Source organism: Myxocyprinus asiaticus, chromosome 41 (assembly GCF_019703515.2).
Source record: "Myxocyprinus asiaticus isolate MX2 ecotype Aquarium Trade chromosome 41, UBuf_Myxa_2, whole genome shotgun sequence".
In the NCBI taxonomy this organism is placed as follows: Eukaryota; Metazoa; Chordata; class Actinopteri; order Cypriniformes; family Catostomidae; genus Myxocyprinus; species Myxocyprinus asiaticus.
Genome location: NC_059384.1, coordinates 9,714,684 through 9,731,912, shown reverse-complemented (window position 1 = coordinate 9,731,912; position 17,229 = coordinate 9,714,684). Strand labels below are relative to the sequence as shown.

Sequence of the window (17,229 nt, the reverse complement as noted above, 5' to 3'; positions counted from 1 at the left end):
TTGCCGAAGTGCCATTTGTGCCTTCGATTAGACCACCATTCTCCCGGAGCCGAGGGCAGGAGTGGTCGCCTCTGAGCTCAGCTCCGCACCGCACCTGCGCGTCTCCAAGATGTCCCGATACAAACCCATCAGATTTCGGCGTGCAACGTGAATTTGCAGCGCGCTGTTGGATCTGAAGCTTTGGAGTGAGCTTTTGAGTGAAGTTGAGATCAGTGAGTACTTTTTATTTGAATGCATGCATGTGTACTCATGGGTACGTCTAGCCCAAACTTTTTATGTGCGTTTGGTATTTTTTAATGGGGATACCGGCGCAATTTGAATTAATTATGACTTGTCGGCTTTCTTTAAGAGTCATTTGCATATCATTTACTTAATACGCTAATATAATAATAGTCCTTTATGGTTTACTGATCTGGTTATCTAGCTATAATCTCCATTGCCTGCAGTGCGTAAAATCTTCAATGCGCTTTTTGCGCATTTGTGACTCTCTTTTCACTTGCGGACCTTTAGAGAAACATTCTGGCTATACCAGTGGACCTGGCAGGTGTGAAACTCTTTGTAGGATGTCAAATTACTATTTTTCTCTTGAGATATTACCAATAAGTTGAACGAGAGAACACAGTCATTTGTGCGTAGGATGTCACGGCGTTGGCAATAATCAAGATTATTGGTTGTTCCATAAAATTAATTTGAACAGCAACTACATAAATGAGCAGAGCTTGAACTGTTTCTCTCTTTATGAGGTGAATAAATATCACCAGCTGTTACTTCATAAGTAACGTACCTATTGAGTTGCAACATGGAATTTCTTGACAATTAATAAGACATCTATTTGATAATGTATAGCCTAAGTCTACATTTAAATGAAATTAGCTAATTTTATGCTTATAGGGTACCATGAACTTGTATTGGCAGAAATTAAGCTGTTACGTGCAACAAAGAAAAGAACCTTTGCTGTTTTACACCAGTTCACAGAGTGAAACATCAACCTGAACAGGATGACAGGGTATTTAACAATGCATCATTGCGTTATAAGCTATTCAACATTAATAAATAAACAATGATGGCAGAGCCTTATCATTTCAAATAATGAAGTCATTCTTTTTTAACCTCTTAATGGACTTTCTTTTTACATGGCATACTGTGACTTTGTTTTAACCTTATTAACTCTACACCAGCCTCATTTATAGACACTATTCACAACCATTCAAAGCCATTTCCCCGCGTTTTTGGAAATGGAGCCATATGTCATGTTTATCCAAGCAGATATATATATATATATATATATATATATATATATATATATATATATATATATATATATATATATATATATATATATATATATATTCAATTTAGTGTGAGTTGAGGCAAATTATTTATCTTTACTCACTATTCCTCGGCCTTTCAGCTCCATTAATGTGTATCTAGAGTTGTATTCCTTTTTTGTAGTAAGTAAATCATTTATAAGTAAATGAATTTCACATTGTTGTTCAAATTAAGCAACTATGTGAAGTGAAATGTTAAAACAGGGTTTTGTTAATTTACATGAAATGGCAGCTCCATATTTAGATTTAAATATGAGATTAGATTCTTCCAGATAATGTACATTTTAACTATAGCATGTATTGTGCAGTAGATAAAATAACTAATGATATCCAATACTGCTCCTAGACACCAAAGAAAGAAACTCTATACTTGACGTAATCTTTGTATATTCAATAAGTTAAATGCTACCTTTAGGACCCAGCGGATGGCATAGCCTATTTAGTATTTTAGATATCGTTATCGAAACACAAATCTGTAACCCAGCTTCCTCGCCCTTTTTTTAAACTACCAAAAATGGGGACCGTATTTTTGTCCCTTTTGTGTATAAGTCCCATCTGAGTTTTAAACTGCTGTAAAAGAGAGAGGGGGAGAGGATGAGTAGAAAACAGTGAGGGTTGAGTGAATGTGTAAAAGCCTAGAGTGTGTGTGGACTCCTGTGGAGCGTCCAAGCGCGTAATCTTCACCAGCCATCATTTCCCGCCGAACACTCGCGGTATAAGCGCGTGAGGGAATGCGCGAGTAATGATCGCGTGAGGATATTCAGTAAGAGCGACGGCTAATTGGTGTGATTCGCGTCCCGACTCCCGCTCGACTGACTGACTGAAACGTCGAGGAAATAGTGAAAATACTGCAAAAGAGCTGTTTTTTCACCTTCTTTATTCCCGCATCAAGAAGGGAGTCTTTAGTTTTTTGGATATAGGGCGTTTGAAAAAAAAAAAAAAAAAAAAAAAAAAAAGCCTTCAGGAGGAACACTTGACTATTTAAAGTTTTGTGAGGACGGTTTTTTTGTTCGGAGGTGATTTGTCATGTCACTCGTAAAAGAGGACTATGAAAAGGGAGACATTGCGGGATTTATGACTTTATACTGTCTGGGACACACTCTGAGATTGAAGTGATGCTCCTTTTGTTGGTGCTGAAATTGCTCATTGGATAATAATCAGTTATTTTCCCTTCGAAGTTTACCTTAGAAATTCCCGCTTTGGTAACGTCTCGCGCTTGAGCGATGTGGCACGCGACTTAAGAAAATACTGACGTGCCGCAAAACACCTTTTTAGTCGCCGTGTTTAGTCAGCCCGTTTAGTTCGGGTGGAGGTGGGGGGGATTCAATTTCTCTCCGAACTCATCACATTAAGATTAACACGGGCATCTTTAAAAGGATCTCTCTTTGGTCATTTATGAACTTGTTGAACACCCAGCCCTCTGCGGGACCACTGACATCGAGTGAATCTCAATAGCGTGAGTATTCTGCTTCCTTTCTAAATGTTGGTGGGTTTATGTGAATATTTGAGCTGCTCGGCGACCACATATTAGTTATTTATTTAATTATGGGGTCTAACAGTGTGGTTTCGGTACAGCTTTAGTAACTTTCCTCAGGAACTATTCAAATTTATTCACAATACTTTGTGTACTATTGCCTGTTGTAACTGGCCCTTTCATTGAAAACAATTATTTACAGGCTCCCTTATAAACCGAAAGACATTATATTTGTTATGTAAAACAAAAAATGTTAAGCGAACCGAAATAAGATTTCATCACCTTGGACAGTGGAAAGCAGTTAAACGGTACAGCGCTATTCCAATGAGATAATGCGAATGGAAGCGCCCCCTTGTGGCAGTAATGCGTTTTATTACAGGCTATGTGCAGGTTGCTTCCTTCCATGCACCATAAACTATTTCCTACTATGCCCTAATTTGCAGGTAGGGGTAAAACCTTTCCACCGCCGCAGGAAGCTCTCACTCGACCTGCCACCATCACACAAGAATTAATTCGGCTACTTATCCTCTCACCGTAACAGGCAGCTCTCATCGCTCCGTCTCTGTTATTTGCGCCTCTTTAAGCCTAGTTATATCAATCCAAAATGTTTTTGTGAACGTGAAAAAATAAATAGGAAGAGCAATCAAAATAAATGTTAAAACGCTTCAGCACACAATTTACTGGTATATTATAGAATGAAAATTTTATTTTATTTTGTTATTAACAAAATTTTGTTGTATACACTGTTCTCCAGGCTTTGTGTCAATTCAAATCTCCAAACACAAAAAGACCAAAAATATGGAGAATGTGTTGTTTATGGATATAGGTGAGAGCTGCGTTTTGCGTTGATGGATCTACGTGAGAGCTGCGTTTTGCGTTGACGGATCACGTGTGAGAGCTGCCTGTGGCGTTTACTGACCACATGTGAGAGCTGCATGTGCCGTTGACGGATCGCTTGTGAGAGCTGCATGTGCCGTTGACGGATCGCGTGTGAGAGCTGCCTGTGGCGTTTACTGACCACATGTGAGAGCTGCATGTGCCGTTGACGGATCGCGCGTGAGAGCTGCCTGTGGCGTTGACGGATCGCGTGTGAGAGCTACCTGTAGCGTTGACGGATCGCGTGTGAGAGCTACCTGTAGCGTTGACGGATCGCTTGTGAGAGCTGCATGTGCCGTTGACGGATCGCGTGTGAGAGCTGCCTGTGGCGTTTACTGACCACATGTGAGAGCTGCATGTGCCGTTGACGGATCGCGCGTGAGAGCTGCCTGTGGCGTTGACGGATCGCGTGTGAGAGCTACCTGTAGCGTTGACGGATCGCGCGAGAGAGCTGCCTGTGGCGTTGACGGATCGCGCGTGAGAGCTGGCTGTGGCGTTGACGGATCGTGCGTGGGAGCTGCATGTGGCGTTTATGGATCGCGCGTGAGAGCTGCCTGTGGCGTTGACGGATCGCGCGTGAGAGCTGCCTGTGGCGTTGACGGATCGCGCGTGAGAGCTGCCTGTGGCGTTGACGGATCGCGCGTGAGAGCTGCCTGTGGCGTTGACGGATCGCGCGTGAGAGCTGCCTGTGGCGTTGACGGATCGCGCGTGAGAGCTGCCTGTGGCGTTGACGGATCGCGCGTGAGAGCTGCCTGTGGCGTTGACGGATCGCGCGTGAGAGCTGCCTGTGGCGTTGACGGATCGCGCGTGAGAGCTGGCTGTGGCGTTGACGGATCGCGCGTGGGAGCTGCATGTGACCTTGACGGATCGCGCGTGAGAGCTGCCTGTGGCGTTGACGGATCGCGTGTGAGAGCTACCTGTAGCGTTGACGGATCGCGCGAGAGAGCTGCCTGTGGCGTTGACGGATCGCGCGTGAGAGCTGGCTGTGGCGTTGACGGATCGTGCGTGGGAGCTGCATGTGACCTTGACGGATCGCGCGTGGGAGCTGCATGTGGCGTTTATGGATCGCGCGTGAGAGCTGCCTGTGGCGTTGACGGATCGCGCGTGAGAGCTGCCTGTGGCGTTGACGGATCGCGCGTGAGAGCTGCCTGTGGCGTTGACGGATCGCGCGTGAGAGCTGCCTGTGGCGTTGACGGATCGCGCGTGAGAGCTGGCTGTGGCGTTGACGGATCGCGCGTGAGAGCTGGCTGTGGCGTTGACGGATCGCGCGTGGGAGCTGCATGTGACCTTGACGGATCGCGCGTGGGAGCTGCATGTGACCTTGACGGATCGCGCGTGGGAGCTGCATGTGACCTTGACGGATCGCGCGTGGGAGCTGCATGTGGCGTTTACGGATCGCGCGTGGGAGCTGCATGTGGCGTTTACGGATCTTGGTGAGAGCTGTGCTTTGCGTTGATGGATCGCATGTGAGAGTTGCCTGTGGCGTTGACGGATCTAGGTGAAAGCTGGTTTTGCATTGACGGAACGCAAATGCAAGTTTCCTGGCTTGTTTAACCAGTGTTGGGGAGTAATGGAATACATGTAATGGGATTACGTATTTAAAATACAAAATATAAGTAACTGTATTCCACTACAGTTACAATTTAAATCATTGGTAATTAGAATACAGTTACATTCAAAAAGTATTTGATTACTGAAGAGATTACATTGCATTTTATTGTCATTTGTTTCATTTAATATTTATTCCTTTCAGATGGAAAACCTTTATATATAAATTATGTGATCCAAAGTGCATTTGAACAGCGGTGAAACACTTTCTGATGATGTGTTACATTCATACGAGCAGACAGAGAAGTTTGAAGTAAGTTTGGAGCAGAAGAAATAGAAATAAACCTTGTGTAAATTGTCAGATTTACACTAAGCTAAAATGCTATTTCTAGCCATTTTACATGCACATGTTACCAGCCACAATCATATTTGTTTATCAAGAAAATTCACATAGGATCATCATTTCTTTTTTTCTAGTAAGATCTTTGACATTAGGGGAAAAAATCATATTCTTGATAATAATTTTTGTATTGTTTTCCTGCAAAAATATCTAAAAATCCTTAAAACAAGATCAGTTTGATTTATCTTGTTTTAGAAACAACACTGCATAAGATATTTAGATTTTTCAGAGAATGTATTTTTAACATGTGCATTTTGTCTTACTGTACTGGCAGAGTTTTTATAGTCAAAACAAGTGAAAAAATCTACCAGTGCTGAAGAAGTAATCCAAAGTATTTAGAATACATTACTGACCTTGAGTAATCTAACAGAATATGTTACAATTTACATTTTACAACATGTATTCTGTAATCTGTTGTGGAATACGTTTCAAAAGTAACCCTCCCAACCCTGTGTATAACTAATGTGCATGCACGTTCTAGAGTTGACTGACAGGTGATGTCTGTATCTAAAAGGTGATTGGCTCTTTTAACTGTAAGGCGGGAATTTCTTTCTACATCCGTTGACTGTTGAGTGCTCAGAGCTCCTTGGTTGAGCGTTCCAATTCCTCCCATTCATTTAAAAATGAGTAGCCCATCTCTACTAAATAATCTCTGACAGAACAAACATTCTGAGGGACAATGACCCAAATTAGGGAAAAAACTTAATATAGGCAACATAATATATACCTTATTTTGTTCATTAATGTTTTTAAGATTATGAATTCATGTTGATGTACATTTTAGTTTTTAATTTGTAAAAATATTTAAGGTTTGTATAACACATTTATGGAGTGTCAAGCTTTTTGTTTACACACATTATGATAATGTCAAATAAGACATCCTATCTTATTTGATGTCTTATTTGACTGAACTAATATAAATGATCCTACATGTCAATGCTGCTTATTTTTTGTTTGTGTGTGAGTGTGAACAATCTCTCTCTCTCTATCTCTCTCTCTCACACACACACACACTCTCAGTTCAATTCAGTTTCAGTCTCTGCAGCAGCCTAAGTTTAAATCCGTAAGTTGAAGTTCAAGTGCTTTTATGATCATTTCTCTCCTGTGTGGCAAGGGATGAAACGAAACACAATGTCTTCTGAACCGCAAGTAGGCCTAACATATGACATACATGACGAGTAGAAACATGTGTTAGTACAAATAACAACAGAACACTCCACAGAAAAACAATACAGACAATACATACAGACAATTTAGAATTCGCAGTGAGCTAGAACTATGCTAAAGTGTAAACTACATCTATTTTTACTGTTGTGCAAGTGCATATATTGAAGCGATGTAAGCTGTACGTTGTGAGGTTGGATCAAGTTTTCTTGTGCAAAAGAAAAAGACAGGATTGTAGAGGAAACAGAATATGCATATTAATGTTTTAAATATCCTAATGTATGGAAACAGTACATGCGCATGTGTGTATACGGTGGCGGATCACAAGAGAGGTGCAAGTAACGGTGACGGTGTGCGTTGGAGCTGTCTGTGACGCTGATGCATCGAGAGGGAGGCGCAGGTAACGTTGATGGATCATGAGGAAGACACTTAAAACAGTGACGGAGCCAGTGAGAGCTGTCTGCAGCAGTGGCAGGATGAGTGATAGCTGAGTTAGAGCTGCCGTTGGCAGTGGCAGGTCAAGTAAGAGCTGCCTGCGGTGGTGGCAGGTCTCTGCCACCGAAAAATTTTACCCCCTCTCCTAATTTGTTTTAATCTGCCAAAGTAGGCCACTTTCTGGAATAGGAAAAACTCAGAATGCTTGAATACACTTTCTAAGAACGAATTAACCCATTGTTGTTTTAGTAGTGGCTTCCAGATTCTGCTGGAATCCGATGTCTATTTTGTTTTAATTCCATCTGTTAGTTTACTGTAAACAATGGAATTTATAATTATAAAATTAGTTGATTAATTACTAATTAATAATTATAAACTTGACTCTGCGCAATTTAAATTTTTAGGCGTATTTAAGTTTCCATTCAGATTTACACTGGCAGCCAAAAGTTTGGAATAATGTACAGATTTTGCTCTTATGGAAAGAAATTGGTACTTTTATTTACCAAAGTGGCATTCAACTGATCACAATGTGTAGTCAGGACATTAATAACATGAAAAATTACAATTAATATTACTAAAAAATTTTCAGAACTTCTTAAACTACTTCAAAGAGTTCTCATCAAACAATCCTCCATGTGCAGCAATGACAGCTTTGCAGATCCTTGGCATTCTAGTTGTCAGTTTGTCCAGATACTCAGGTGACATTTCACCCCACACTTCCTGTAGCACTTGCCATAGATGTGGCTGTCTTGTCGGGCACTTCTCACGCACCTTACAGTCTAGTGATCCCACAAAAGCTCAATGGGGTTAAGATCCATAACACTATTTTCCAATTATCTGTTGTCCAACGTCTGTTTCTTTGCCCACTCTAACCTTTTGTTTTTCTGTTTCAAAAGTGTCTTTTTCTTTGCAATTCTTCCCATAAAGCCTGCACCCCAGAGTCTTCTCTTTACTGTTGTACATGAAACTAGTGTTGAGCGGGTAGAATTCAATGAAGCTGTCAGCTGAGGACATGTGAGGCATCTATTTCTCAAACTAGAAACTCTGATGTACTTGTCCTATTGTTTAGTTGTATATGGGCCTTCCACATCTCTTTCTGTCTTTGTTAGAGACAGTTGTCCTTTTGTCTTTGAAGACTGTAGTGTACACCTTTGTATGAAATCTTTTTTTGGCAATTTCAAGCATTGCATAGCCTTCAATCCTCAAAACAATTATTGACTGACAAGTTTCTAGAGAAAGCAGTTTCTTTTTTGTCATTTTTTACCTAATATTGACCTTAAGACATGCCAGTCTATTGCATACTGAGGCAACTCGAAAACAAACACAAAGACAATGTTAAGCTTCATTTAATGAACCACATAGCTTTCAGCAGTGTTTGAAATAATAGCAAGTGATTTTCTAGTACCAAATTAGCAATTTAGCATGATTACTCAAGGATGAGGTGTTGGAGTGATGGCTGCTGGAAATTGGGCCTGTCTAGAATTGAAAAAAAAAAAAAAAAATGTTTTTTTTTTTTTTTTTTTTTTTTTTACATCAGTAATGTCCACTTTGGTTAATTAAAGTACCAGTTTCCTTCCAAAACAGCAAAATCTGTACATTATTCCAAACTTTTGGCCGCCAGTGTAAACTGAATAAACCAGAATAACTGAATACATTTTAAACCACATTTAAATAGATAGATAGATAGTAACTGATTCTGATACCAGGTAATTAGATTCTGTCATGAAACATACAGTCATTTATTTTGTAGAAACATCTTTGCAAGATGTGCAAGCTAATTTGTTTTAATAATAATAATAATAATAATAATAATAATAATAATAATAAACAATGTTTATAATGCATTACTTTTAACTTTTAATGAACATCTAAAGGTATTCAATAGGTAGAGGCTTCATTTGAGTTATGTTATATCTCGAAATGTTCTTTTGGTCAGCGGAGAACTGTTCAACTGTTCATATGGTCAGTGGGGAAGTTGTGAGGTATCAATCATAATCAGGATTTTATCATAGACATAATTTCTCAAATTAAGCCTCAGCATTAATTTCAGTCTAGTAAAAAAATAAATAATAATAAGATGCGGTTGAGCTGTGGGCTGTAGTTCAGTGCAAAATATTTCTCAAGATCCCAAGATAATGATTTCAAGCTTCGTTCTCCAGTGGGATATTTTGAGCAGTCTGACATATCGCGATGAAAACTGAATGCCACAGCAGTCTTTTAGGAAAAGTATATTTAATAATGCATAACATGTTCCGATGTCGCAGCAAAGTGTGTGCTTTGAGTGGAGGGGGAGAAGGTCTGTGACAGCACTGTTTTTATAGGTGTGTGGAGATTGAGAAACGAACCCCTGAAGCTAAGCTGCATGACACAAATGGCATTGCTAGAGTCAAGAGCAGTGTTGCTCTAAAAAAGTAACTAATTGCTAACTACTAATTACATCTTCTACAGTGTAATTAGATTACTGTACTAATTACTCTGTCTGAAAAGTAATTGCATTACTGATTACTAATTACTTTCTAAAACCCTTATCAACCTGGACCAGATGAAATATACAAGGATAGACATGAAACTGTTCTTTTAATTCTTTCAAATAAATCCTATAAAATCAAATAAATTATTAATGAAATGGCCAAAGAATTTAAGGGGGCAGCATTAAATTAGAAAACATATATTTTAACATTAGATGTTAAATTTCGTTTTTAAATTCACTATTGTTTTATATAGAATTGTTCTATAGTCTATACAGTACTTAAGGCAATTACATCAGAAGTAATTGTAATTAAATTACTAAAAAATTAAGAGTAATCCCTTACCTTACTTTTTTAAATAAAAAGTAATTTAAATACCGTAATTAATTAATTTACTTAATGCATTACACCCAACACTGGTCAAGAGTCACCCTGTCAAGCAGCCTGTGCCTTCACACATGAACAGAAAGTGACAGAACATGCAGAGGAGAGAGAAAGGGAGTGAAAGAGAGACTGAGGAAGAGAGAGAATAAAGAGCAAGGGAGGGAGAAGTCAAGCTTGTGTTTGAATCTGCGTTTAGGGAGATTCTTTTCTTCTGAGGCCAGGGACCTGTCTGCCGACAACAATTAGATTGCATCATGGGATAGTGGGTCTGCCAGGTTGAGTTGCACTCATGGAGTGTAGACAGACCTGTGCTTTGATTTAGCTGTCTACTGACAGGCTTAATTATAAGCAGGCATGATCGCTATTGCCCAACATAACGACAAAAGAAAGATCTCACACCTATTAGAAGAGGCGACAAACTGAAGTGGATGGTTCTGCCATGGATAAGTCTGGATTAGAGCAGAGATCATCAGACTCTGTGGATTTATGTGTTGGGCTGTCATGTTTAGGGAAAACGTGCTCACTCCCTGCTGCACTGAATGTTTATTTATGAGACCTGTCATATTGGCAGGCTGTTTATGTTAGAATCACTGATCTCGTGCAGGCAGGCGCAGAAATCTTGAGATGCTGCAAGAGCACAGATATCTCATCGAGCATTGCACCTCTCTCTCTATCACAGGCTGAGACATGAATGACAGAGATAAAAATGTGGCAATGGAGACTAAGAATAGACAGGAGAGGATGAGCAAAAAAAGAGAAAAAAAGTAGACATATACAGTATCTGCTCTAGCAAGTTTAGTTTAATGGCAGAGCTTTAGATACGCAGACATGCTTCAGTGGCCCAGGGGACGAGATCGAAGTGGACACTTAAGGAAGGGATGGGTGTGCTTCACAGCATACGGGGGACAATAAAATCCAAGCACTCTCTGGTCCCCTCAAGGTAATTTGGAAACAGTTAAATATTTTTTGGTTTAAATATAAAAATATAGTGCAAGTGGCAATCATTAGGGTCCAAGCACGTATGGCCTGGACATGACCAAAATAATTTAACTGGACATAATAGATCCTGTGGATGCTGTGTACAGGAGCATGTATTTTATTAGAATGACAACATAATGACAATAGATGAAGTAGAAGAATAGATTTTGGATTGCTAGACAACAGCACATTACAAGAGCAAAAAGCTAAGTCAAAGAGGATTAAGGATTTTTAGACTTGGCGCTCCATCTAGTGGAAAAAAAAAAAAAAAATTTAATATAATAATTCGGCAAAACATCCTTGATTTACCAAGCATAAATGAGATTTTGGATTGCTGGACAATTAAATCAGGAAAAACTCAATTTGAGGAAAAACTTAAGATTTCATAGGGCTCTTCATTTGTTGGATAGCTGTTGCTATTTGTTACTGCACATATACAGGTGCATCTCAATAAATTAGAATGTCATGGAAAAGTTAATTTATTTCAGTAATTCAACTCAAATTGTGAAACTCGTGTATTAAATAAATTCAATGCACACAGATTGAAGTAGTTTAAGTCTTTGGTTCTTTTAATTGTGATGATTTTGGCTCACATTTAACAAAAACCCACCAATTCACTATCTCAAAAAATTAGAATATGGTGACATGCCAATCAGCTAATCAACTCAAAACACCTGCAAAGGTTTCCTGAGCCTTCAAAATGGTCTCTCAGTTTGGTTCACTAGGCTACACAATCATGGGGAAGACTGCTGATCTGACAGTTGTCCAGAAGACAATCATTGACACCCTTCACAAGGAGGGTAAGCCACAAACATTCATTGCCAAATAAGCTGGCTGTTCACGGAGTGCTGTATCCAAGCATGTTAACAGAAAGTTGAGTGGAAGGAAAAAGTGTGGAAGAAAAAGATGCACAATCAACTGAGAGAACCGCAGCCTTATGATTGTCAAGCAAAATCGATTCAAGAATTTGGGTGAACTTCACAAAGAATGGACTGAGGCTGGGGTCAAGGCATCAAGAGCCACCACACACAGACGTGTCAAGGAATTTGGCTACAGTTGTCGTATTCCTCTTGTTAAGCCACTCCTGAACCACAGACAACATCAAAGGCGTCTTACCTGGGCTAAGGAGAAGAACTGGACTGTTGCCCAGTGGTCCAAAGTCCTCTTTTCAGATGAGAGCAAGTTTTGTATTTCATTTGGAAACCAAGGTCCTAGAGTCTGGAGGAAGGGTGGAGAAGCTCATAGCCCAAGTTGCTTGAAGTCCAGTGTTAGGTTTCCACAGTCTGTGATGATTTGGGGTGCAATGTCATCTGCTGGTGTTGGTCCATTGTGTTTTTTGAAAACCAAAGTCACTGCACCCGTTTACCAAGAAATTTTGGAGCACTTCATGCTTCCTTCTGCTGACCAGCTTTTTAAAGATGCTGATTTCATTTTCCAGCAGGATTTGGCACTTGCCCACACTGCCAAAAGCACCAAAAGTTGGTTAAATGACCATGGTGTTGGTGTGCTTGACTGGCCAGCAAACTCACCAGACCTGAACCCCATAGAGAATCTATGGGGTATTGTCAAGAGGAAAATGAGAAATAAGAGACCAGAAAATGCAGATGAGCTGAAGGCCACTGTCAAAGAAACCTGGGCTTCCATACCACCTCAGCAGTGCCACAAACTGATCACCTCCATGCCACGCCGAATTGAGGCAGTAATTAAAGCAAAAGGAGCCCCTACCAAGTATTGAGTACATAGACAGTAAATGAACATACTTTCCAGAAGGCCAACAATTCACTAAAAATGTTTTTTTTATTGGTCTTATGATGTATTCTAATTTTTTGAGATGGTGAATTGGTGGGTTTTTGTTAAATGTGAGCCAAAATCATCACAATTAAAAGAACCAAAGACTTAAACTACTTCAGTCTGTGTGCATTGAATTTATTTAATACACAAGTTTCACAATTTGAGTTGAATTACTGAAATAAATGAACTTTTCCACGACATTCTAATTTATTGAGATGCACCTGTATTACGTTACAAGAGTTACAGTGCATCCGTAAAGTATTCACAGCGCTTCACTTTTTCCACATTTTGTTATGTTACAACCTTATTCCAAAATTGATTAAATTCATTATTTTCCTCAATTCTACAAACAATACCCCATAATGACAACATGAAAGTTTGTTTGAAATATTTGCAAAATTTAATAAAGGAAAAAAAAAAAAATCACATGTACATAAGTATTTACAGCCTTTGCTCAATACTTTGTTGAAGCACCTTTGGCACCAATTACAGCCTCAAGTCTTTGAGTATGATGCTACAAGCTTGGCACACCTATTTTTGGGCAGTTTCTCCCATTCTTCTTTGCAAGACCTCTCAAGCTCCATCAGGTTGGATGGGAGCGTCGGTGCACAGCCATTTTCAGATCTCTCCAGAGATATTCAATCGGGTTCAAGTCTGGGCCACTCAAGGACATTCACGGAGTTGTCCCGGAGCCACTCCTTTGTTATCTTGGCTGTGTGCTTAGGGTCGTTGTCCTGTTGGAAGATAAACCTTCACCCCAGTCTGAGGTCCAGAGCACTCGAGCATGTTTTCATCAAGGATGTCTCTATACATTGCAGCATTCATCTTTCCCTCGATCCTGACTAGTCTCCCAGTTCCTGATGCTGCCACCACCATGCTTCACTGTAGGGATGGTATTGGCCAGGTGATGAGCGGTGCCTGGTTTCCTCCAGACATGACGCTTGCCATTCAGGCCAAAGAGTTCAATATTTGTTTCTCATGGTCTGAGAGTCCTTCAGGTGCCTTTTGGCAAACTCCAGGCGGGCTGTCATGTGCCATTTACTGAGGAGTTGTTTCCGTCTGGCCACTCTACCATACAGGCCTGATTGGTGGAGTGCTGCAGATATGGTTGTTCTTCTGGAAGGTTCTCCTCTCTCCACAGAGAAATGCTGGAGCTCTGTCAGAGTGACCATCGGGTTCTTGGTCACCTCCCTGACTAAGCCCCTTCTCCCCCAATCGCTCAGTTTGGCCAGGCGGCCAGCTCTAGGAAGAGTCCTGGTGGTTCCAAACTTCTTCCATTTACAGATGATGGAGGCCACTGTGCTCATTGGGACCTTCAATGCTGCAGAAATTTTTCTGTACCCTTCCCCAGATCTGTGCCTCGATACAATCCTGTCTCGAAGGTCTACAGACAATTCCTTGGACTTCATGGCTTGGTTTGTGCTCTGACATGCACTGTTAACTGTGGGACCTTATATAGACAGGTGTGTGCCTTTCCAAATCATGTCCAATCAACTGAATTTACCACAGGTGGACTCCAATCAAGTTGTAGAAACATCTCAAGGATGATCAGTGGAAACAGGATGCACCTGAGCTCAGTTTTGAGTGTCATGGCAAAGGCTGTGAATACTTATGTACATGTGATTTTTTTCATTTTGTTTATTTTTAATAAATTTGCAAAGATTTCAAACAAACCTCTTTCACGTTGTCATTATGGGGTATTGTTTGTAGAATTTTGAGGAAAATAATGAATTTAATCCATTTTGGAATAAGGCTGTAACATAACAAAATGTGGAAAAAGTGAAGCGCTGTGAATACTTTCCGGATGCACTGTATAACTCAAAAGTCAGAGGATTTAATGGAATTTCTTAACTTGCTGCTCCATCTAGTGGAAAAATATTGGTAATACATCCTTCATCTATCAAGTACAATTAAAATAAATAATATTTTTATTTGCTGTTGACAAGAGGAAATTTATAAAATTTAGCACATGTCCTCAGACTATCCTGGTGTGTATATGTTTTAAGTTTTGTCATGTTTGGACCTTGTGCACACAATTAAAGGCATAGTAGTAGTTACAGTTCAAACCAAATGATTAATTGGCTTATATCTTCTAAACGATTTGACATATAAAAAATAACAAAATAAAAAAATGTTGTCTGGACAGTCTCTAGATGATACGTACAAATGTTCGAGCCAATCGGGCAAACGGCCTAGGAGGAGTTCGAAAAAGTAGAAAATTCTAAATGGTGGAACATTTTTCGGGGCAGAAATAAAATCGAAGATATATGTTTTGCTTGTCTTGACTCAAGGAATTAGTGGAAATAAGATTGATTTTGATTCTAGCCCTTATAGATAAGAAGTTATTAACAAAAATGCAAATTATCTCATTATAGCTTCACCTTGTGGACGATTTTCACCAAATTTGGTATACAGCCTAATTTTGGCGACCTGTAAGTGTAATTTCATAACGATCAACCATTTGCAAGTAAAGTTATTAGCTGCTGAAATTTTATTAGCTGCTGGTGGCTATTTTTGTTGATTTGTCTAATTGTTTTTGTAAGGATATGTTAGCACTTGATGCATGCCAATTTTAGATTTTTTCACACAAATGGTTGTGGTGTTATCAGGAATTTTTAGCTGTAGAGCCCTCTATTGGCAAAATTGGACACAACTTTCCATGCATCCTCAAAATGTTTTGGTATGAATGTATACTAAGATTCATAAAGTTTGGACTTTGTGTTCAGAAGATATAGGCCATTGAGTAAATTTGTGCCACGGCCAAAGAATGAATTAGCTTATATCTTCGAAAATGATTTGACAAACCAAAAATCCCAAAAAATTTTTTTGTCAGGACGGTCCCTAGATCATACGTGCAAAGTTTTTAGTAAATCGGACATAAACCCTAGGACTAGTTTGCAAAAGTAAGTTATACGAAAAATTTCAAACTGTGAAAAAATTTGAAAAACGGAGATATATGTTTTGTTTGTCTTGACCCAAGGAATTTTGATTCTAGCCCTTACAGTTGCAAAGATATGACCCAAAATGTAAAAGTGATTTTAATAGTGCCACCTAGTGTCCGATGGGGGTGTTTGTATGCGCCGAGTAGTGGGGGGATTTGGGACCATCCTGCCAAGTTTGGTGTTTCTAGGACTTACGGTTTTGGCTGCCCATACGCTTTTAGGACAGAAAAAGAGTAATAAATAATAATAAGAAAATCAGTATGGACACAATAGGTTTCCAGCACCTTCGATGCTTGGACCCCTAATTAACATGTGCCTCAACTGAAGTCCAAAAATAGATAGACACTTGCATGTGTCTATAAGGGTGTGTGTGTGATCCATATTTGCCATGTGGCTTTCGGTTTGTTGGGTACATCAACAATCGCCCTCTAACAGTGGGATTAAATCCCTGATTGTTTGCAAATTAGTATTACGTAGTCAGGGCAACAAAGTTGTAAAATTGGATATACACTCATTAAGCACTTTATTTGGAACACTATGGTCTTAATAAACTGCCCGATGTGGTCTTCTGCTTATGTAGCCCATCTGCCTCAAGGTTTAACATGTTGTACATTCTGAGATGCTATTCTGCTCACTACAATTGTACAGAGTGGTTATCTGAGTTATCGTAGCCTTTCTGTCAGCTCGAACCAGTCTGGCCATTCTTTGTTGACCTCTCTCATCAACAAGGTGTTTCCATCCACAGAACTGCAGCTCACTGGATGTTTTATTGTTTTTGGCACCATTCTGAATAAACTCTAGAGACTGTTGTGTGTGAAAATCCCAGGAGATCAGCAGTTAAAGAAATACTCAAACCAGCCCGCCTGGCACCAACAATAATGCCATGGTCGAAATCATTGAGATCACATTTTTTCCCCATTCTGATGGTTGATGTGAACATTAACTGAAGCTCCTGACATGCATGATTTTATGCATTGCACTGCTGACACATGATTGGCTGATTAGATAATCGCATGAATAAGTAGGTGTACAGGTATTCCTAATAAACTGCTCAGTGAGTGTAACTTACATATATAAGTTTAGTAAGCGATTTTATCACACTGAAATTATGTTAACCAAGGGAGTAAATTTGGCTCGAACATGGGGGTGGGGGGGTTACAGTATGAAGAATTTACATGTTTCCATTGATCATGGTATAAATATTGGAGGGGTTGTACTTGCTTGTTTTGATTATTGGGGGGTTACCTCCCCCCCCATCCCCCCTAGAATCTACACCCCTGATGTTAACACGCTAGCACATTAACAATCATGTTTACGTCTTGTGGCAATACTTTTGAAACAGTTAGCATTTTAACATTTATGGATTGGCCAAATTTACTTCCATTGTAAGTGCCCCACTGTACCCAGATCTTTGCTTTTTTTAAAAAAAGGAAGGAGAAGT

The 17,229-nt window shown here is 39.8% G+C and overlaps 1 protein-coding gene across 4 annotated transcripts in view; it reads left to right on the top strand.

Moving 5' to 3' along the window:
* The first annotated feature begins 1,987 nt into the window (after positions 1 to 1,987).
* Positions 1,988 to 17,229, top strand: part of LOC127431992 (netrin-G1-like) — a 180,756-nt gene continuing 165,514 nt past the window's right edge. For all 4 annotated transcript variants that reach the window (XM_051682705.1, XM_051682706.1, XM_051682704.1 and 1 more), the window contains exon 1: positions 1,988 to 2,784. The gene's annotated coding sequence lies outside the window, so the exon portion shown is untranslated. The remainder of the gene's footprint in view (positions 2,785 to 17,229) is intronic.